The sequence below is a fragment of the Schistocerca cancellata genome, chromosome 6, assembly GCF_023864275.1.
Source record: "Schistocerca cancellata isolate TAMUIC-IGC-003103 chromosome 6, iqSchCanc2.1, whole genome shotgun sequence".
NCBI lineage: Eukaryota > Metazoa > Arthropoda > Insecta > Orthoptera > Acrididae > Schistocerca > Schistocerca cancellata.
Window position 1 is genome coordinate 210709113 of NC_064631.1, and position 13991 is coordinate 210723103.

A 13991-nucleotide genomic window follows, 5' to 3' on the forward strand; every position below is an offset into this window, starting at 1 on the left:
TGAAGTGTCGTTGCACTGTTATGACTGACTGATGTGAGTGCATTTCAAGCACGACATACGCTTTCTCGGCTCCTGTCGCCATTTTGTCTCACTGCGCTCTCGAGCGCTCTGGCGGCAGAAACCTGAAGTGCGGCTTCAGCCGAACAAAACTTTATGAGTTTTTCTACGTATCTGTAGTGTGTCGTGACCATATGTCACTGAATGGAGCTACAGTGAATTTATGAAATCGCTTCAATCATTTGTAATAGCCCTGTATTAGCATATCACTTGTTGGAAGAATATTTTTAGATGAATTACTTTAAATTTCTTTATGTAATCATCTAGGTCATTACTGCACTATTATTTATGCAGTCATCTATGTCATTACTGTTCTATTATCTGTGTTGTTATCTGAATTTTTGTGTGTAATTATTTGACATGTGGATGTCCTTTTTCATGTATCTGCTTACATATGTTAAATTGGTTGCCTCATGATCATCTACATGTGTCTATTACTGTAATAACCTGACACGTTCTACATCCTAGCGATACATTCACGTCAAGGATCCACGGAACTCGAAAATAAATAAATAAATAACATGAATTGTGAATGGATGTTGAAGTATGAATGTGAAAATAATGTTTTATACGAAATTTTAAAGCATAAAGTGACTGAGGCGTCTGAAAAGACGGAAAACGTTATGGAGACAGAAGTAGATCTGAACTTGGCGGAATCTAAGTGTACTGTTAATTCTGATGTGGTGCGATGTCTTATCAGCAGTTTGTGTGAGATATCGGAGGAGGCAGAAGGAGTTATTGATGGTGATCTTCATAACATATCGATGGATGCAAAGAAATTTTTAGATAATGAGACTTATGGGTTACCAGTGGATGTTAATGGAGTTAATTATGATAAAGTTTGTAGTGATTCGGCGGAAAAAATGAAGTTTTGCTTAAGGGAGATGAAGTACGTTATGTGATTAATTATGAGGAGGTTCCGTTATTGATATCGTTACTTCAGAGGAAAGGAACATATAGTTGATGCCAATGAGGACAATGAAACAACAGGTTTTGAGAGTGAATTAAATCCTGCACATGATTTGGAAGCAGATCATGAGAATCTAAGATTGGATAATGAGATTGAGGGTTGCTTTTAAATTATAGCATGCGCCATAAATAAGGAGGGAAAAGGAAGGGATGTTGAAAATGATCTTTTGAAGGAGCAGTGTTTAGAGAGGGGTGAAATTAAAAATGCGCATCCTGTAAGTGAAATGATAAATGCTGATGAAGAAAGAAAGTGTATGCTTCTCGAATCTAAAAATGGTATTTCAGTGATAACCAAAAAGTTTGTATGTAAACGAACGAGTGCTTTGGCGAACGAGGAAAAAGATTTTAATTTGGGCAGTTCAAAATGCGTAAAAAAGTGGCATTCAGAAGGTACTCACAGTGGCCAAATAAGTACTCGTATTATAAGGGGCACCGGTGCCAGAATTGCACCTTGTGAAATAATAACAGCATATGTGTTAACATAAGTATATAAATAAGTGTAATTTCATGTTTAGTTTTAAGAATTCTTGGACTACTTCTATTTTGTGTTAAGTGTTGATGAATTTAAAATGTATGTAATAGAGCAGGGGACAGAGTTTAGCGCAAGAAGGGAGTACTGCACAACTCTTAAATGCACACAGGTCGGCAAAACGTAAATAATTTGATCTTTTATGAAAGAGAGATAGATAAATTGTACTGTAGATAAGATTTGGGAGTACATTTCAAGCGTTATATAAATATGTTATTTGTAGTATTTTGGATGGATTTCTCATGTGATGTATGTAGTTTAATTGCAATTATTGTATGTGGAGGTCATCAGACCTCATTAAATTTTTAATTGCTTAAGAGAGCAGAACATATTATATCGAGTTAGTACTATAGTGTATGTTATTATGGAAGGGTCTTGAACATGTGTATGTATGTAATGTTGGGGATAAGTTTGTATAACGATTAATAGAAGGAATTCTGAAATCAAACTTTATTCTAGTGCAAGTATAAATGAATATTAGAGGTCCTTATAATGCCGAGTTCCTTCGACACTGACGTTGGCTGTGGACAGATGGATGTTTTGGCGCTGTATGTGCCCAACGGAGTCATGAGTTTCCGCAGAAGCTGCTGGACTGCAAATTCTGCTCAGAGTAACCTCAATTTTTTCTTTAAGTTTCTGATTAGATGCGGTAAAATTGTAAAAAATGATAAAATGTTAATGACTTATGGTGTCAAACAAATTTTATGGTGCAAAAGACATGTTTTCTAGTGGGAAAATGGAGAGTGTTTGAATGTCAAACTCAATCAAATCTGTTTTGCCAAAGCTGTAGAACAGTTAATGCCCTGCTATCCTGTCTGTGAATGTGTCGATTCCACTTGGGAAGACTTTCAGTGGCTAATCTATGAGATTTCAGGAAATTATTTGATTACTGGTTACTCCACCACAGTCGTATTTCGACACTTATAGTACTTCAACACTCGTGGTGGTTGAAAACTGATGCATGTTTTGGCACAGTATGTAGCCAGTGGAGTCTACATTTCGACGCCAGAACATCTATTGTGTGCTGCATAGTGAAATGCTATGATGAAGTGGTCGAAGCATAAAAGTGTCATCAAATGAGGGCAAACAACGCTAAAAACTTCTGTTAAAAATTCAAGTTGAATCGAAAGTTTCTCTAAATTTATATGTTATGGTGTTGATTTGGGAATTTTAATAATATGCCAAAATTTTGTAATTTATATTAGATTTATAATCAGTGTTTGCTGATAACATATGACATATCCTAGGAGGTGCAAGCTGGTTCATAGACCAGCACACAGATACTTACACTATTGTTCTGACACACAAGTAGTGTATTCTGTTTGTTGCATTACGTGTTTATTTATTGTGTTAAGTGCGTTAAATCTGATGCAACTTAATGTGCAAAGTTAGCAAGCTAAAGTACCACGTTAAGCGAAAGTGTATAACGTTACACATATGTCGGCAAGTTATTTGGTCACCCAAAATTGGTTGGAGGCAAGAAAAATTTGTTTTGTACAGCAGCATGATAAGCCGATAGGTCCTGGGCCAAGAGTGCAGTGCACCCTTGCCACATGTAGAGATTATCGCTGGTCAACCCAAGTACAAAGGCTGTCTGTCTTGCAGGAAACAGGAAAAAGGTGGCGAGGGGAATTTGGACGACAGTCGCTCACTTAGAAGAACAACAGACGATGCACCAGAAATGGTGGAGCGTGGTACAGTCTACAATACGAAAATTTACAGGACTTAGAAAATCTATAATAAATCGCTGTTGCATAATAAAGCAAATCTGAATACATCTACAATCTCAGATAAATGAGGCTCATCCAGTTAAACAATAATATTTTAAATATTCTTAAAATTACGAAAGTTAATCATTTACAATGACTAAATATTGTCACAATGAAGCTTAGAAGTAATAACTTTTAAACTCTTCATGCGATTTCAACAACTGATATCTCAGATGATAACATTTCTCTACAGCTGTCATCCCTGTAGGGAAGTTATTTGGTCACCTAAAAGTGGCTGGAGGCAAGAAATATTTGTTTTGTACAGCAGCGTGATGAGCCTATGGGTCCAGGTCCAAGAGTGCAGCGCAGCCTGCAACTGTTTTGTTTATTGATTTATTATATATTTACGTCCTTTTCATTATGCAAATGTTTGTCAGAACATCGTATCCTTCAAAATAACAGCAACCGAATGCAGCATGCCAAACTCGTATCTTGCCATACTTTTTAAAGAATATGTTACTATTTTGTCACTAACTTTATTTACATATAGTTACAGTTGGTAATACAAAATCATGATAATTTAAGAAGTGGTCAGTCCCTTAGTTTATCTGACACCACTATTGAAAAAAGTACCAAAATACTCTTCTATGAAGCAAACATAAATAGTTTTTAAACAATATTAAGTATCATTCTTTTGTCTTTTAACGTGAGCGCCCTGGTGCAAGAATGCTAGCTTGTTTATTTTTGAACAAACCTTTATTTACATTTATTGTGAATGGTCTGAGTGTGACAGAATGTTTCTTTATTCAAATATTCTTATAATATATCGGTTTAGGGTAGATCACATAACTAATGAGGAAGTATTGAATAGGATTGGGGAGAAGAGAAGTTTGTGGCACAACTTGACCAGAAGAAGGGATCGGTTGGTTGGACATGTTCTGAGGCATTAGTATTGGAGGGCAGCGTGGAGGGTAAAAATCGTAGGGGGAGACCAAGAGATGAATACACTAAGCAGATTCTGAAGGATGTAGGTTGCAGTAGGTACTGGGAGATGAAGAAGCTTGCACAGGATAGAGTAGCATGGAGAGCTGCATCAAACCAGTCTCAGGACTGAAGACCACAACAACAACAACATATCGGTTTAGTGAGCGAAGTTGTCAAATTGAGTCAAAACCATGTCTGTATAACATAAGAACGATATATTTTTAATCGGGACAACCTTCAGTCAGTAGAGTAGCAGATAGTAGCGAAACACTGCTGGAGGCAAGTGGAGATGGACACTGTTTGATTACAATGCTCAGGGGAGCAATGCTAGACACTTTTGACGTTAGTTCTGGAAGAATGCTGACCTGTATGTGGCAAATTGTGTTATACAGTAGAGTGGGTGATTAATTATGGGCAGTGAACGGCCGCTACAATACTTTAACTTTTGATGGAACTCTCAACTCTCGTGAGGGTTCAATGTGCTTCAGTGCAGAACTTTAACTTTCTGCTTGCGTTTTGTAATTGAGGATAGAAAGAGTATGAGTTCCTATGCGTTTTCTGTCATGTATTAATGTGTAAGTCGACATGCTGAACTTTGAATTGTTTTGCGCTGATGAATATTTCACATATTGTGATCACGAAATGCAGTTAGTTTTTCGTGTGTCTGGGATGACTATTTAGCTTCGGCATTCTGTTACCATTCTCATAACATTCTCAAGGCATCTTCAGTACAGTTAATAAGATTATCATTCTGTCTACAAAATAACTGCTTATCGTAAGATCATTTTCTGTTTATTTGATATACACATTCCTAAATAAATATTATTCACGAGAATTCTACGTGTGTCTTTTTTTTCTAGCCAATGCACACACTATTTGACTGTAGAATTACAATAACAGGTTATTATCTGCAGCGAGGCAGCTGCTGGGTGTGAAAACACGTGTGATGATGCCAATATTGCAATTCGCGATATTGTGGAGGAAGATCATCACGTTACCATTGACAACATCCTAATGCGGCTGCCCACTAGGGCTGCAACTGGACGCTCGTCCGTCGCAAAGATTCCAACAGACCATCTTCACCATCGCGAAGTCTGTGCAAGAAGAGTGCCATGTTTGCTGAGTGATGGCCACAAGCAGCAACAGATGGATTCAGTGAGAATGATTTTTGAAATGCATCAGAGGAGGGAGATCTGCTCTCCAAGATGCTTGTCACTTGGGATGAGTCCTGGGTCCTGCATTCGACTCCTGAGACAAAACGTCAGAGCATGGTGTGGAAGAAACATGACGAAAGTGCCCCCAAAAATGCAAAGGTCAAACATTCGGCTGGAAAAGTTATGGCGGCCATCTTTTGGAACCGTCAGGGCGGTTTGCTTGTTCACTATCTGTCTCGCAACATCACAATGGCTGCAGAGAGGTATCTGAGATCTGCCATTAAAAGAAAAGCCCTGAACTTTTGGCTCGTGATATTCTCTTCCTTCATGACAATGCTCGGCTTCATACAGCTTGAATGACCCAGGCGGAGCTCGTAAGAGCTGTGAAGTGTTCCTGCATCCTCCACATTCGCCAGACCTTGTCCCAAGTAATTTTCGCACCTTCCCCCATTTCAAAGGTCATCTTGAATATAAGCAGTTCAACACTAATGATGAACTCACGTAACAGTGAACAGCTGGTTACGAACACAGAACCCGACCTGGTACAACGCAGGTCTGGAGAAACTTGTGATACCAAAAAGCCTGGAAAAACATGGCGACTATGCATAAAAGTAACGGAAGCGATGTATATTGCCAATAAAATTATTTCAACGTGATAAAGTGTGTGTAATGTATTTTTTTATAAAACAGGAATATAACAAATACCGCCTGTGACTACGTGAGTTTGAATTTATATTCTGAATCTGATAATGAAGACCATTAATTTCAACATAAAATTATTTATTGTAACACTGTCTTTGCCAGTAATATTATAAAAAACTAGGGCCAAATTACATCTTTGGTTCAATCTCAATCACCTTCGTAAAAGTCGAGAATGATAATAATACTGTTAACTTTCATTTAGTTCAAAATTACAGAATAGCTACCACCCAAGAGTTAGCTTGGAAACAATTCGTTTGGTATTTTACTGGCCGAAAAAAGGAATGAAGTTTGCCTTCGTAATAACTGCATTCAGAAAAGTTATCAGACTTCCAGAAAAATAAATTATTGCGAGATATAATAAATGTAACAATCAAATAGTAATTACACACGAAATAACTTTTGAAATAATTGCGAACCATACGAAAAGCTTCCGCATTTAATTATATCACTTTCACTGAATTAAATTATCTTTCCATTTTATCAGAAATAAAAAGAGTTTCTTCAAATAACGTAGCCCCAATGCAAAAGACATATTTATAGGTTTAATGAACATTAGATCTATACGCACACATTTGACTTACATTAAATGACACAGCTCAGTGATAGCGATAAAGAAAGATCTAATTCCCAGAGAGATCTAACTGCAGGAGAGATCTAGTTGCAAGAGAGATCTATTCGTAAGACAGGTCTAACCATAAAAGAGCGTTTGTGCCTTGGTCCTTTGTATTTATAATAGTCTGACAGACACTAACACCTCTGTCATTCACAAAGGATATTAATGATTGCACAGTTCGCTGCCTTTCACAGATGATACATTGTCAGCAAATTAAATTTTATTTTTATTGCGCGTACTTCATGCTGTCATTATATAGATATTCATCGTAATAAAACTGGGAAAAGTACGGATGTGACGCCACCGGGAAACTTACGTGTTGGTCACCCCTCGTAAAATACAATCAAACGCAACAGAATACGAGGTAGCCTATGGGGCAACAGTAATCCACGATTTTGGATCATTCGTCGTGTATCCGATCCTCAACTAGAAACAGAAGTTACAAGAGAAAAAACGATCAAACAAATTAATTTTTATCTAGCCCCTAGAGAGTTCTAACTAGTAAAACGTAGAAAACTATATTAAGAAAAAGATGAGAGATATTGTTGTCCACCATGAGACTTGCTAGATCGGAATACAAAGTGCGGCAAGCACGGAAACTCCTTCGCATCAGCATAAGTGAGTGGTGTGTAGTCTGCTCGCAAAACAAGCTGCGTGCGGGGATAATTACGGCAACTGACGTAGGTACATGCATACTCTCACGGAATGGCCACACTCCTACCTACGTCATTCTAAACACGACTGACTCAAAAGTAATGGAGGGCACTACGTCTTAAGTAAAGATTGCGATCGCTTCCGCACTCATTCTTTATAACGATTTAAAGGCACCTTCAAGAACCTGCGTCCGAATGGGATCCATCAAAAAGCTGTGTCCAGAAGGGATGGGCTCGAAGTGCTCCGTGGTTTTATGATCTCAGAGGAGATACAGTAAAGTCCCTACTCAAGAAAAAAATCGTTTCTGAGGCCAACATTACTGGGTAGGCAGCAGTGACCACTGCTGTGGCTGTTTAGCCAGACTGAGGAGGAAGATTCTCTAGCATTAAGGTAGTCCAATGGAGCCATGAGGGCACCTTGTGAAAAAAGGTATGTCTTCGTCTCCAGTTTGAATGTAATAGCTCCATCCTTTAACGATTTATGCCATGTTGTTTCTCTTCAACGATATGTTCAACAGATGTTTAAGTTATTTGACCCCATTATCCGATAGTCTTGTATGGTGTTGTATCAAAGCACCACATTGGCGGGTCCAGAAACCGAAAAAAACTGGCCATGTTCTAGTAGGACTCGCCCACTGAGGGCTCCGTACAAACTTAATTATGTATACAGACAGTTCGTTCACCCCAGGATTCGAGAATTTCGACGATTTTTGCCTGTTAAAGGCAATGATACTGGCAAGATATCAGTCCCAGTAATTCCAAGATTTCCAGGAATGTTTTAATTTTAAGTTTGAAGCCAGATAACAAAACGACGAAAATTACAAATTAACAATTTCGGGATTTTTTCATTCAGTTTTACTGTGAAACCTTGCTCCTTACCAGATTTCATGATTCTAGGCCAACGGCAAGTATCCCATAGATTTTTAAAAGTGAGGTTTCGAGTATCAATATATATGACATAAATAGCCGTATCTTTTGATTGCACTGACTTAGAAGCTTCAATTTTTTACACCGCCAAGGGATAATAACTTCAGTATGTGACATAAATTTCAGCTTGATACGCCTATCCATTCCTGAGGAAAAGGGTTTCTGACAGTCGGACAGATAGACAGACACAGATGGACAACAAAGTGATCTTATAAGAGTTACGTCTTTACTGACTAAGGTATGGAACCCTAAAATTTACATTTTAATAAAAATTTGCATATTAAGTTTTCTGATTTGTTAAATATTCAGACAATCAGCCTATGATAATGATCACTGGATTAGTAATTTTACCTCCTGCATGAATCAGTAGCTGTAAATACACTCCTGGAAATGGAAAAAAGAACACATTGACACCGGTGTGTCAGACCCACCATACTTGCTCCGGACACTGCGAGAGGGCTGACAAGCAATGATCACACGCACGGCACAGCGGACACACCAGGAACCGCGGTGTTGGCCGTCGAATGGCGCTAGCTGCGCAGCATTTGTGCACCGCCGCCGTCAGTGTCAGCCAGTTTGCCGTGGCATACGGAGCTCCATCGCAGTCTTTAACACTGGTAGCATGCCGCGACAGCGTGGACGTGAACCGTATGTGCAGTTGACGGACTTTGAGCGAGGGCGTATAGTGGGCATGCCGGAGGCCGGGTGGACGTACCGCCGAATTGCTCAACACGTGGGGCGTGAGGTCTCCACAGTACATCGATGTTGTCGCCAGTGGTCGGCGGAAGGTGCACGTGCCCGTCGACCTGGGACCGGACCGCAGCGACGCACGGATGCACGCCAAGACCGTAGGATCCTACGCAGTGCCGTAGGGGACCGCACCGCCACTTTCCAGCAAATTAGGGACACTGTTGCTCCTGGGGTATCGGCGAGGACCATTCGCAACCGTCTCCATGAAGCTGGGCTACGGTCCCGCACACCGTTAGGCCGTCTTCCGCTCACGTCCCAACATCGTGCAGCCCGCCTCCAGTGGTGTCGCGACAGGCGTGAATGGAGGGACGAATGGAGACGTGTCGTCTTCAGCGATGAGAGTCGCTTCTGCCTTGGTGCCAATGATGGTCGTATGCGTGTTTGGCGCCGTGCAGGTGAGCGCCACAATCAGGACTGCATACGACCGAGGCACACAGGGCCAATACCCGGCATCATGGTGTGGGGAGCGATCTCCTACACTGGCCGTACACCACTGGTGATCGTCGAGGGGACACTGAATAGTGCACGGTACATCCAAACCGTCATCGAACCCATCGTTCTACCATTCCTAGACCGGCAAGGGAACTTGCTGTTCCAACAGGACAATGCACGTCCGCATGTATCCCGTGCCACCCAACGTGCTCTAGAAGGTGTAAGTCAACTACCCTGGCCAGCAAGATCTCCGGATCTGTCCCCCATTGAGCATGTTTGGGACTGGATGAAGCGTCGTCTCACGCGGTCTGCACGTCCAGCACGAACGCTGGTCCAACTGAGGCGCCAGGTGGAAATGGCATGGCAAGCCGTTCCACAGGACTACACCCAGCATCTCTACGATCGTCTCCATAGGAGAATAGCAGCCTGCATTGCTGCGAAAGGTGGATATACACTGTACTAGTGCCGACATTGTGCATGCTCTGTTGCCTGTGTCTATGTGCCTGTGGTTCTGTCAGTGTGATCATGTGATGTATCTGACCCCAGGAATGTGTCAATAAAGTTTCCCCTTCCTGGGACAATGAATTCACGGTGTTCTTATTTCAATTTCCAGGAGTGTATTATTAATGAGATAATTAAGCATTTTGTAAGGGCTGGAAAACAAAGTCGCCGAGGCCTCCCCATGGGTGGGTGATACATCGTAAAAAGACGCCCAGGTTTAAAAGTTATCTGTATCGTACAGACACACCAGCCACCTCATCAAGGTCCAAAGCCCAAGAAAAATCATTCAGCGTGGCCATCCTGCGTGGGAGCTCGTCTTGCCACAGCGTAAATGCTTGTGTTCCGTGAGGTTCGTTGCTGGGACCGATCCTCTACACTTATCACACCTCAGATGCGCCTGTAACAGACCGCTTCCAGTTCACACTGAGCACAGATGATACCACAGACGTTGGGCGAATCATGATCAATTGGCGTTATATTAACGCCTCTGTGAAGCCATTGGCCATGCAACTAAAGGGTGTTCGAAAATTACCGTTACAAACTTATAGGACTTGTAGAGGGGAGTGAGTAGATGATATATTGTCTTGGAATCCCTGTCCGCTTATGTACCGTTTCCGTGCTACAACCGTTTGAAAGCATATTGGTAACGCGACCACTTTTACAAATAATTAATTGGGAGAGACTCACTACATCACTTCGTTCACAATCCACTCACTAACAGCCAAAAAAATTTCTCCTGTACCCTTTGATGGGTTTTCTTCAACGTGATGCAGCCTGTCCTCTTTCAATTCGTGAGTGTGGCGTGTCCGTGGAGCATCAAAGCCGCGCCTGCTGACAGCGAAGGTACACTTTCTCGAAGCCGTTGCGTAATTGTGGTAAAAATGGTATGTGATGGAGTCGGATGTTGTGGAGATCGATCGTAAAGAAGGCAACGAGCTCCTCTTCCATTACTGTGAGCTTCACCATTCGGAAGGATAATTTCAGTGTATTGTGAGCGTGTGTGAATTCCTAAGGGACCTAACAGCTGAGGTCACCGGTCCCTAGACTTACACACTAACCGGAAGTAACTTACGCTACGGACAACATACACACCCAGGCCCGAAGGAGGACTCGAACCTCCGGCGGGAGGGGCCGCGCAGTCCGTGACATGACGCCTCTAACCGCGCGGCCACTCCGCGCGGCTTCAGTGTATTCCGCAAGTGTGTACTCAGCCATTTTTGCTCTAACACTCACAGGCACGTGAATGAGGCTCGAATCAGGTCAGGGAGATAAGACAGAAGTCAAATAACATCAGTCAATCCTACGCAACTACCCCCCGCCATGACTACCGTGTTGCACACCTAACTAGCAAAACATGTTTTCAAACGGCTGTAGTGCGGAAACGGTACTTTTCGGGACATGGGTTCTTAGTCAAAATATTATATACCCACTCCCCTCTACATGTCCTAGAAGTTTATAATGGAAATTTCCGAACACCCTGTATGTGAAATTCAAGCTTTCAACGTAGCAAACATTAAGCCATCATTATTAGCCAGCTCAACATCCCATCCTGCTTACAGCCCATCGACATTCATAGACATCCAGTGGGTTGGACTAGAATTGTGCTTTATCTCGACATTATGTTACACACTCAGCTATCATGGTTGCAACAGATAACCCTCAAAGTAAGAGGTATAAAACTCCTCTTCCATCTGAATGGTACTGACCAACCACAGAATCATCCTCAACCAACTGGCGTCATTAGATGCAGATATGGAGGGGCATGTGTTCAGCACAGCACTCTTCTGGCCGTTGTCGGTTATTGAGACTGAATCCGCTACGTTAAGTAGCTCCTCAATTGACCTCACATGGGCTGCACGCATCCCACTTGCCAGCAGCAATTGATAGATCTGCACGGTGACCCATCCAAGTGCTACTTAAGCCCAACAACACTTTGGTGATCTGACAGAAATTGGTGTTATCACTGCTGCAAGGCCATTGGCAAAGTAAGAGGTATAGTCCTACATAAAAACAGCAGGTGAAGTGTTAGACGTATAAAGAACAACCCCCCATTAAAATAGTAGTGTTCATGGCTGTGCAGTACCAGAACTGCAACATTCAGGCACGTGGACTCAGACTCCATTGTAGTGCTAATAGTAGGTGGCCAGGCGCACTGGCAAACTTTAACACATTCAAAGTACAGGGTCCGGCATAAAAAACTCCCCGATTACAAAGTAACGTGCAGCGGACAGTAGAAGGAGCAGAGTGGTGGGGGGCGCGTCGTTAAGTAGCTGCCTACGTGCCGTTTTCAGTGTACGCCATTGCGTGGTCTGGTGAACATCGTGCCTTCGTAGTGGAAGATTTTATTCAAAATGGCGAATCGCCTATTAATACTCAACGTGCTTTTCGCGTTCGCTTTGCGCTCGGACGACGGGACCCTGTTCCCGATAAGAAAACAATTTATTCTTGGGTTGCTAACTTTCATGAGACAGGTTCCGCATTAAAAAGGAAACCACCTGGACGACCACGGACTGCAACAGGCCCCGGAAATGTTGATGCAGTTAGAGCTTCAGTTCAACAATCTCCTCGACGATCCGCTAAAAAGCATGCGGCAGCATTACGGATATCTGATCGAAGTGTGAGAAGAATCTTGCATCGAGATCTTAAAATGCATCCTTACAAACTTGTAACTACGCAGGAACTGAGTGAACGAGACTGTGGTGTCCGTGTAAGTTTGTGCCAAGACCTTCTTCGGAACATTCGTCCCAACGATATTGTGATTTTTTCTGATGAAGCACACTTTCACCTTGCCGGAACAGTGAACAGCCAAAATTGCAGGTACTGGTGTGAACACAATCCCCAAGAACTTCATCAACGACCACTTCATAGCCCTAAAGTAACAGTATGGTGTGCTGTTTACAATTCTGGAGTGATCGGTCCTTACTTTTTCGAAGAAAATGACAGGAATTTAACCGTCAACAGTGAACGCTATTGTGCCATGCTCCGCGACCTTCTCCAACCGCAACTAAGGGAGCTTTTTGGTGAAATAGAGAACGTGTGGTTCCAGCAAGATGGTGCTACAGCCCACACAGCGCGGCAGTCACTGGCATTGGTGAAGGAAATGTTTCCTGGACATGTGACCTCGTTGCGTGGAGACATTGGCTGGCCCCCACGATCGCCGGACTTAACGCCCTGTGATTTCTTTCTTTGGGGCTATTTAAAAGCAAAAGTTTAAAAAGTTTATGAACAACGTCCACAATCTTTACGAGCCCTGAAAGAAGCAATTACACAAGAGGTTGAAGCTATTCCACCTGAAATGACTCAAAGAGTAATGAATAACTTCAGGGAAAGACTCAATCAGTGTGTCGACAGTGCAGGAAGCCATTTAAGGGACGTTTTATTTAAAAAGTAAGACCATAAGAGTATTTTCTAAAATGGCATAATATGTACTTTTATTTAGTATAAATAAAATTGTTCTACCTTATTTGTTTTTGTTTTTATTAGCTTTCCTTAAAGGGGAGGTTTTTCTGCCGGACCTTGTATATTGAAGAACAGTGCCTCAAGATGCTAATACTCTAACGTCCTTGCAGCTACACAAACTTGCAAAGTGGACCATAATAGTAGTCCCATGTGGGAGTAACTATTTATTTTATTCCAGTAAGTTCTCTTACACGCAAATAAGCCGTAAGTAGCAAAGTCCTAGGAAGTTCGCATTCATAGATTATCACCTATTAATTATTGTTTAGTTTCTACACCGTTTCGTGTTCCATATGAGAGACCACAATTTGACTTTTTGTGTATTGTACAGTTAATTTTTCAAGTTCCTTTGCTCATATTTGTGACTGTTCGACATGAGGATCTTTGATAGCAGCTTTACAAATAGGGTACTTTTCCCTAAGAAAATATGGCGACATGCTTGCTATTTGCATAACTGATTTTTAAATCTAAATCTGCTACAAAATTTTACATATGTGATCCAGCCGCAAGCAAAATATCTACGCAAATATTGATATATGGTATAGAATGCCTGGC